The sequence below is a fragment of the Leguminivora glycinivorella genome, chromosome 2 (assembly GCF_023078275.1).
Source record: "Leguminivora glycinivorella isolate SPB_JAAS2020 chromosome 2, LegGlyc_1.1, whole genome shotgun sequence".
NCBI lineage: Eukaryota > Metazoa > Arthropoda > Insecta > Lepidoptera > Tortricidae > Leguminivora > Leguminivora glycinivorella.
Genome location: NC_062972.1, coordinates 28,896,813 through 28,906,207, shown reverse-complemented (window position 1 = coordinate 28,906,207; position 9,395 = coordinate 28,896,813). Strand labels below are relative to the sequence as shown.

Below are 9,395 nucleotides of genomic sequence, written 5' to 3'. Positions count from 1 at the left end.
AATTGGTGCATGCAATTAGAAGTTGCGAATTCATCGAAGTAAACTTCAAAGAAAATAACAAATCGTAAACATAAATCAATTTGCTATTATGTTCACCGCTGAAGAGCTAAAATACTGTGGGATTGTTATGCCTCTATTATGAAGAAATACTATTAAAAAAGGTTTATAAATTCTTGCACGTTCGCTCGCTCACCATTCAAATCGTTCTGCCCATCCCTTCCGCACTTCTCTCTCACTGACGTTCCGTTTCACGCCATCAGGTCGTAAACCTTCCTTCTTCGATTTCGGCTGATAACACTGAATTTCTCGGAACTTATGTACATATTGTAGATATTGTTATAGATAGTGACAGTGACGTTTAAAAATAGAGCATTGTGTGAGAACTCTGCCTCTTTAGGTTTTTAAATGTACAACCTTTCCACGAAAAATTGCAAAGATAATTTATTAAAATTCTTAGGTTTTCATCTTAGAATATAAATTAACTAATATTTTATTATGTTTCTTATCTGTGCACAACGCTGAGTAATGCATTAAAACATGATAATAAATACGTGATATTTATTAACTCGACTTGACTGTTAGATCCGCAGAATGTGCCCGATAAAAAACCTTATATCTCGTTCTTGACAGGTCTCTCTAATGCTAAAAGAAACGAAGTGACTTACTAGCGACAAGTGAAATCTTAGTAACCTTTCTATGGCCGCCGGAGTAGAAGTGACAATAAAACGCTTAACATGTGTGTTTGCGTAATCCCTGCAGGACAAACAGATGCCTCACGGAAATGAATGTGTTATTTACATAGTGAGCAAACCTCCTAGCTTAAGACGTTGTTAACACTTGGTAACACAACCTTTTATTTTAAAGCTGCGTTTACGTAGTGTTCCGAATAGTTAGTTCAGCGAGTATTCGTGCACCGATAAAGGGAAGTCAAGTGTTTTCATCTGCGGATGAACGAACGAATGCTCGTTCAAAACTGTTTAGAACACTAAGTGAAAACACAGCTGAGTGGCGTTACAGAGAACACACTATATTAATATAGCCAAATGAGGAGTAAAGATAAGTGTATTTTAGTATAGGTTTTAGTGTAGGTAGTGACCTACTATAGCAGACTTTTCAGCTTTAATTGCCGAACATGAAAAAATTATACAGTGTATTTAGAGCCATCGAAGAGGCAAAACACATTATTGCAGGTGATTATACGACAGGTGCGCGTTTCTTTCAAATTATCTAAATATCTGAATGGTAAGCTGAGGTCCTCAAAGAAATGAAAATCAGAACCATCGAAGAAAGACGTTTCAAACACAGAACATTAGCTTATCTAGGTGTCTAAATGACAATCATCATCATCATACTGTTCTGCCGAATGCGACCACGGCACAGTATAATAAAGAGTACTATCGTACAGTATAGCCACTCCCGCTCTCCGCTGAAAGTGCCGCCCACCCCCTCTCGGTTACCTCACAGTTACCGCCTGTCAAAAACGCGAACAGTCGACCTGTCATATTTCACTCATACAAGCATTATAGTATGCGTTCACCTACACGAGCTTAGACTGTGTGCTAGGAACGCGCCTCTTTCATATATTTGATCGCCAGTGTCCGAGGTGTGACCACGGCGACTGTTTAAAACAGTACTGGTTATTAGAGCGACGTTCATGAGCTCTCACTGAAGTGACAGACATACCCAATTTTAGCAGTAAATGAAAAGAAAAGCTTAGCTGTACGTCGCCGAAGGCCGAGCTATGCGTGGGGCTGAAGGCTTTTGATACGTATATAAATAAAATAAATAAATAATTGATATACGTCCCACTGCTGGGCACAGGCCTCCTTCATGCATGAGAGGGCTCGGGCTATATCCCCACGCTAGCCTAATGCGAATAGGTGCTTGCTACTTATTGTATGTAGGCATCTTACATGCGAAGTACCTACTCACATCATCATCATCATCATTTCAGCCATTAATCGCCCTCTGCTGAGCATAGGCCTCCCTTCGTGTACGCCACTTATCCCGGTCCTGGGCTCATCTCATCCAGAAGTGCCCCGCAGTTTTTCGAATGTCGTCCACCCAACGAGCCAACGGATGCCAGGCGCTTCTTACATCTCATAGCGGCCACCATTCGGTCAACATTTTGGTCCACCTGCCGTCACTCTGCCTGGCAACATGCCCCGCCCAATTCCATTTGAGTTTGGAAATGACGTCACCCATGTCCCGCACCTTGGTGCGGCGTCGGATTCTCGACATTCCTCACTTAATCTTGAAGCTTCATGCTTATAGTACTCACAGATATTATCATCAGAGAGAGACGCCCGTTCTCCTGAACATTTTCCACCTTCCGACACAAAATTAAAATTGTAATTTGATTTCCTATTGTACTTTCGATACAAGTACCCACATTGTTATAGTTGCCGCGACTTCCCGCAATTCCCGCTAAAACCTTTTTGCTGATTGCTGCCGGTGTAGTCGAATGGCAATCGTCGACGCCAGACGCCGACAGAAATGCAGTCTGGCTCTGTCGCGCCAATACGCAAGAGCGATAGAGATAGATAGGTACGAAACAGATAATTATCATCGTGAGCGTTCGTGTTTTGGCTACATACCCGGTTCCGTGCCGTGAAATAGTAAAGCCGTCGCTGAAATTATTTACAGCGCGACTGCGCGGGAAAATTGAAGGATTATTTTCTAAAACACTGGGCCCGTTTCCACGGCGGTAAACATTTTCATATTTTTCACTTATAGATTTCTGATTTTGGGTTATACAGTGTGTATTTTTAACCCCGGACGCAAAAGCGACGGAGTCTTATAAATTTGACGTGTCTGTCTGTCTGTCTGTCTGTGTATATGTATGTTTTGACATTATCGCAAACTTTGAAAGCTGAGTTAGTCAGACCAAGGTTTGAGTGATAATAAGAACCCATACAATACATACATACATACAATCACGCCTGTATCCCTAAAGGGGTAGGTAGAACACTTGAACTCCTCAAGTTTCAGTGCCACTCTTGGCAAAAAGGGGCTGAAAGAAATCGAAATTGTGACATTGCAGTGACAGGTGGCCAGCCTTTCGCCTACGTCACAATTTAACCCATATCCCACAGTCGACTTCTATGACACCCACGGGAAGAAAGGGGGTGGTGAAATTCTTAACCCGTCACCACATGTCACCCATAAAATAAGTAAGTATAAGTTTGGTCAAGTTTGGTACTAACTTTCAGAGCGTAATTACCTCTAATTGTGAAATGTTGAGCAACAAAGGTATTGCGTGCACCTATTTTGACATATGGAAGACGCGGAACTACTACCTAATTGACGGTTCTTACGTCAAGTCAAGCTAAAATTGTGTGCTGAATTATTTTGTATGAAAAAGTAAAAGTAGTATTTTTTTAATTCTATCATATTAAAATATGTTCCGTAGGGCTTTACTAAATAATAACTCTTTAAATATGCGGCGATATCAAAAATATACAGTGTATGTAAAGTTAAAATGCTGTTTAAGTTTAACCTTAAACCTAAACCTAAACCGAAAAACACAACCACTAAAAATTAAATAATATTTTATAAAACCTTTAATTCAAGGGTGAACAGTCACCTTCAGGGCGAGCTTGCTCCATCGTAGGCCACGTCTTCAACTCGGCTAGTCTGTTGCCACGAGTAGGTACCTAGGCCCATTTATAATCTAAAAAAATCTCACTTTGATATTTAAAATTACTCGACCCTAATATAACGATCATGAAACGAAACTTAAGCCTCATTTTATTAAAATTCTTCACATTCATTTTCTACTCAGAAGCAAAGCCCATGTTAATCAAAAAAGATCAGAAGCGTACAGTAATTCAGAAAATGTATTGTATTTAAAGCTCGTCAGTGAGAGTACAGTCGCGTTGATAAATGGCGGGGCAATTAGCGGTCGCATTAGGCACAAAGAGCACTGTAATTAGGATGGGCCCGACTGTACAAACGTTTATTTTTTGCCCTAATGCCCTGCGTCAGGAGTAAGCGCTTTGTGTGCAGGCAGTACTTTATCCTAAAGGTTCCGTCGTTCAGACTTAGTTCAGTGTAACCTTAGTGTACTCACAGCACAACCTAACCACAAAATTAAAACAGACACAGTGTAGCTAAAACCAAGGACGATTACAAAGGACCAACAGAATCCATACTAAATACCGTACCTCGTTAGCACCCGTCAGTCTATGTCGCTAGATGTCACTAAGAGTGTCATTTGAATAAAAATGTAGTTATTTAAAAAAAATACACGGTGCAGGCAGTACTTCATCTTAAAGGTTCCGTCGTTTAGACTTAGTTAAATGTAACCTTAGTGTACTTAACACAGCACAACCTAACCACAACTAAGAAACATATATATATAAGTTTACTTGTATTTTTAAATAGTTTTCCTGACTAAACTTAATAAAGAAGGTTTAAGAGTTTTGGGTTTGTAAGTGGAATATATTATGGTTTCCTATTTTCAATCTTATTCAACATCGTTACCAGCACACATATGACTCAAATACGTTTAAAAGCGTTTAATAATTACTTATCAGTTGGAAAATGAATTTTCATAACAAAGCAAAATGTTCTTGCTCCATTCTCTAAATAAGTAAATATATACAAGAATCTGCTACTAAGACTAGTTCTAAAAATAGTTCGTTCATCGAACAACAGTAAAAAATTGTTCAACAGTTCAGTTCAGTTTTGCGTTTTCTTTTATGAAAAATACTTCAACAACTCCGAGATAAATGTTTAAAGAAACAGCGATAACTAAGCGCACTGAATCTGTAGCCAAAAATACAATCGTTTGCGATTAGTGCGTATCGCTATTATTCTCTCTATTGCTTCGATTTTTGACGACCGCTCTGGCCTTGCGGGTGACCTTGCCTTGCCTTGAATCCTGGTAGGCGCATTTATTTACTGTGTGATGAGCACAGATATTTGTTCCTGAGTTATGAATATTTTTTTATGTATAGGTATGTATTTGTATATTATATATATCGTTAACTGTTGTTAACGTTTTTGGGCGTTAGTCAACCTGTGTAAGAATGTTGCCCTTCGCTCTTCCGTACTGGTGCAAAGACCATTCGTTCAACACGGAGCGTTAACGGTCGTACTCTTGGCTAGAGCGCTTGGTTATTTTAACAAACAAATGCAGGACAGGGAAAAGGCGTCGCGTTCAGTTGAAAATACTCGGTTTCTGACATTTTCAACAAGATTATTTAGGAGTCTACTCGACGGGAAGAGTTATGGTTAGTCCTAGTTGAGGTAACTCCTTTTATTAAAATTATCTTTATAAAAGCATTCTATTTCAATTGTAAAATGTAAAAGCCTAGTTAACTAAAATATTTTTTTTGAGTGACGTAATAGTGATCGAATACAGATAAACCACCTCTCCATACGATAAGGGATTGCCTCTGTCACGTAGATTATGCATATATAAAAAACTGTACTTTGGTACTGAGGGAGAATGTTAGGAGATTGTTAGAAGATTACACATGACCCACAACTACTGACTACCGTGTTTCAATCAACCACCTCCCAGGCACTTTGCCTATTTTAGAGTATTGTAAATTTAAAAGTGGAAAATGTCTGCCTTGGGTGAGACTTGAACTCACGGCCTCTGGATCGATACTCCAGCGCTCTGCCAACTGAGCCACCAAGACTTCAACCAAGCCAGCGAAATTTTCCACTACTAAGGTCAATGGGACCCGTAGCGACATCTACCGTAAGAGTGTTAAACTTCTTAAACGGCAACCGGAGTTCCAAGTCATATTGGAAATTCACCAGTTACGATGCGCTAACCATGCTAAATTTTAACTTCTGATTAGCAGAAACGTCTGCAATCGATGCCCTTAGGCTTAGAATAAATTTAAAAGTGGAAAATGTCTGCCTTGGACGAGACTTGAACTCACGGCCTCTGGATCGATACTCCAGCGCTCTGCCAACTGAGCCACCAAGACTTCAACCAAGCCAGCGAAATTTTCCACTACTAAGGTCAATGGGACCCGTAGCGACATCTACCGTAAGAGTGTTAAACTTCTTAAACGGGTCCCATTGACCTTAGTAGTGGAAAATTTCGCTGGCTTGGTTGAAGTCTTGGTGGCTCAGTTGGCAGAGCGCTGGAGTATCAATCCAGAGGCCGTGAGTTCAAGTCTCACCCAAGGCAGACATTTTCCACTTTTAAATTTATTCTAAGCCTAAGGGCATCGATTGCAGACGTTTCTGCTAATCAGAAGTTAAAATTTAGCATGGTTAACGCATCGTAACTGGTGAATTTCCAATATGACTTGGAACTCCGGTTGCCGTTTAAGAAGTTTAACACTCTTACGGTAGATGTCGCTACGGGTCCCATTGACCTTAGTAGTGGAAAATTTCGCTGGCTTGGTTGAAGTCTTGGTGGCTCAGTTGGCAGAGCGCTGGAGTATCGATCCAGAGGCCGTGAGTTCAAGTCTCACCCAAGGCAGACATTTTCCACTTTTAAATTTATTCTAAGCCTAAGGGCATCGATTGCAGACGTTTCTGCTAATCAGAAGTTAAAATTTAGAGTATTGTATTGTAGATAATTTTATTTGTTATCAGCTCTGCAGTCTATTTGCGGAAAATACTTAGACTAAATTTCAAGAGTGGAATGTCTGCCACTGGGTCGATACTCCAGCGCTCTGCCAACTGACCGTGAGTTCAAGTCTCACACAAGGCAGACATTTTCCGCTTTAAAATGTATTCTAAAGCCTAGTGAAATCGATTGTAGACGTGTATGCTAATCAGAAGTTAAAATACTTAAGACTATCCATAGTTTGATCTATGCCTAAGCCGTGGCTCACTCATGGAAGCGGTCCGTCGAAAATGAGCTACGAGCGGCTGGTCTGAGCTGGAGCGAGGCCACGAGGGTCGCTGAAGATAGGAAGGCATGGCGCGAGCTTGTGAAGGCCCTTGTATCTCTGGGGTGCCTTAGAACTACAACAACAACAACAAAGTTTGGTCTTGTCTTGTCTCATTGTAATGACGGGAAATTTGAATTTTATTTGATTTCAGTTGCCGCTATTCGCTTTCTCCATAGAGCGAATTTAGTTTTCCATGACGAATACGCTAGCGAGTAACGTATTCTGAAACGTCAAAAAGTCATAAATAAATACGTATAAAATAAAATAAATAAATATTGGGGAACACCTTACACAATCAATGTAGCCCCAAACTAAGCAAAGCTTGTACTATAGGTTCTAGGCGACGATATACTTACTTATATAGATACATACTTATATACATAGAAAATATCCATGACTCAGGAACAAACCCGGGACCGCGGCTTAGAAGGCAGAGTCACTACGCTCTAAGCAAGAAGCTCATCACCATTGCAGCTCCATTCATAGCTCGTAGCCCGTAGCTGATACGGCTCGTCGTAGAGCATCTACGTGCGCATACCACCGTCCGCTATGCTACGCCATCGCCTTAGGCACTAGGCGTCCCTTTCAAATTAATTTATGTAAACATGTTAATTTATGTACAGTACAATCGAGGTTCAACGAAATTATTGTCATTTTAATAAATTATATCAAATTTCACTTGTCCTTACATATTCAAACCTACCTACCTACCATACCTACCTACCTACCTACCTAACCATATTCTAACTTACCTTCTGACCTAATCTTATCGAATCAGTCCATTATAATTTTGAAGAACCCCCGACCGCGACATAGTAGACCGATTTTCATGAAACATGACTAAGAACACACCCTATCTATGAGTTAGTCGGGAGTGTTCTTAGCCAGCTTTCAGATAAAAAAAAACTAAATCTAAATCGGTTCATCCGTTCGGGAGCTACGATGCCACAGACAGACAGACAGACAGACAAACAGACAGACAGACAGACACGTCAAACTTATAACACCACGTCGTTATTGCGTCGGGGATTAAAAAATATAAGTTGGATGACAATATAATTTTATGTTTAAAGTATGAAAGCATTACTTATCTGGCAATAGACATTTATTATACAAGCCAAAATTGTCTTTGTGTGATGGAATAAAAATGTAGTCAAAGTCTAAATTCTGAATATTAGTCTAGAATAGCACAAATACGTATCTACTAGATTTCGTAAAATCTATATATTATCAAACGCACTCTGTATGTAAAATAGTTCGTTTTCCCAGTTTACCCCGGTTCCAATTTTATCGATATCGCTCCAGAGCAGCCATTCCGGGTTTAACAAATTCAATAAAGTTCAGAAAGAACAACTAGCACTGGACAGTAACACTGCTTTTGACCGGGTAAACTACGTAAATTCAGAGACTGATAAATATAGTAGACTGTCAATCCTATTCGTGTCACGGCTATAATCTGAGTCGTCTGTGCCTACGCAGTCTTTAAACAGTAGTTCAGCTACACTTCAAGATCATGACTGTAGGCTTAGGACTTTTTATCGCATACCGTGGTTCTTAAATCCGTGGAGTCGTCATATAAAAAAAGTTTCGAAGTCAATATAATTATTTATACATAAGCGAATAAGCATCGCGATCCAGCGTGGCAATGCTACCAGCCTTCTACCATCCGGCGCCGAGCTTGCTCCTATTTTTATTTGTAAATATATTTTTTTTGTACATAAGTATATTTATTCTGTGTGGTGACATATATTTAGCCTGTGTGGTGACAGGTTAAGAATTTCACCACCCCCTTTCTTCCCGTGGGTGTCGTAGAAGGCGACTGTGGGATATGGGTTAAAGTGTGGCGTAGGCGAGAGGTTGGCAACCTGTCACTGCAATGTCACACTTTCGTTTTCTATCGACCCCTTATTTGCCAAGAGTGGCACTGAAACTTGAGTAGTTTCATGTGCTCTGCCTACCCCTTCATGGGATACAGGCGTGATTGTATGTATGTATGTATGTATTTATTCTGTGTTAGATGAAGTTTAATAGTTTAAGTTCTTTTTATGTTTTTTTATACAGATGTACCAACATTTTACAAATTTTATACATAGAGCCACATTGTTACTGAGTTAATTTTAATCGAACGTAGTTAATTTAACTAATAATGTTATTATTAGTAAATTTTATCATAATCCTATAAACTACTACTAAAAAAATAATAATACTATTACTGGCAAGATAAAACTGACTACGTTCGATTTATACCTATAACATTATTAGTTAAAATTAACTACATTCAATTATCAATTAGAGGATCGTGCAATCTTTAAAACCCTACATAAAAGTCTATTCCCCAACGCCAGCCCCTGCCCGCTTCCAACGCACGCGCGCAGTAACGAAAAAAATTAAAACGCATTCATTGGCTATGTAACCATGGCAACGCATTGTTATAAGAAGGGAAGCTGTCGGAGGATGGCTTTGGGCAGCTGGCTCGAGCGCTTTGCGTCAAAATACAGGAAACCTTTGCGTCAAAATACAGGGAAC

At 39.7% G+C, this 9,395-nt stretch overlaps 1 non-coding gene across 1 annotated transcript; it reads left to right on the top strand.

The window, feature by feature from the left end:
- The first annotated feature begins 6,081 nt into the window (after positions 1-6,081).
- Trnad-auc lies at positions 6,082-6,154 on the top strand. The gene has a single exon. It is a non-coding gene; the product is annotated as a tRNA-Asp (tRNA).
- The last annotated feature ends 3,241 nt before the right edge of the window (positions 6,155-9,395 follow it).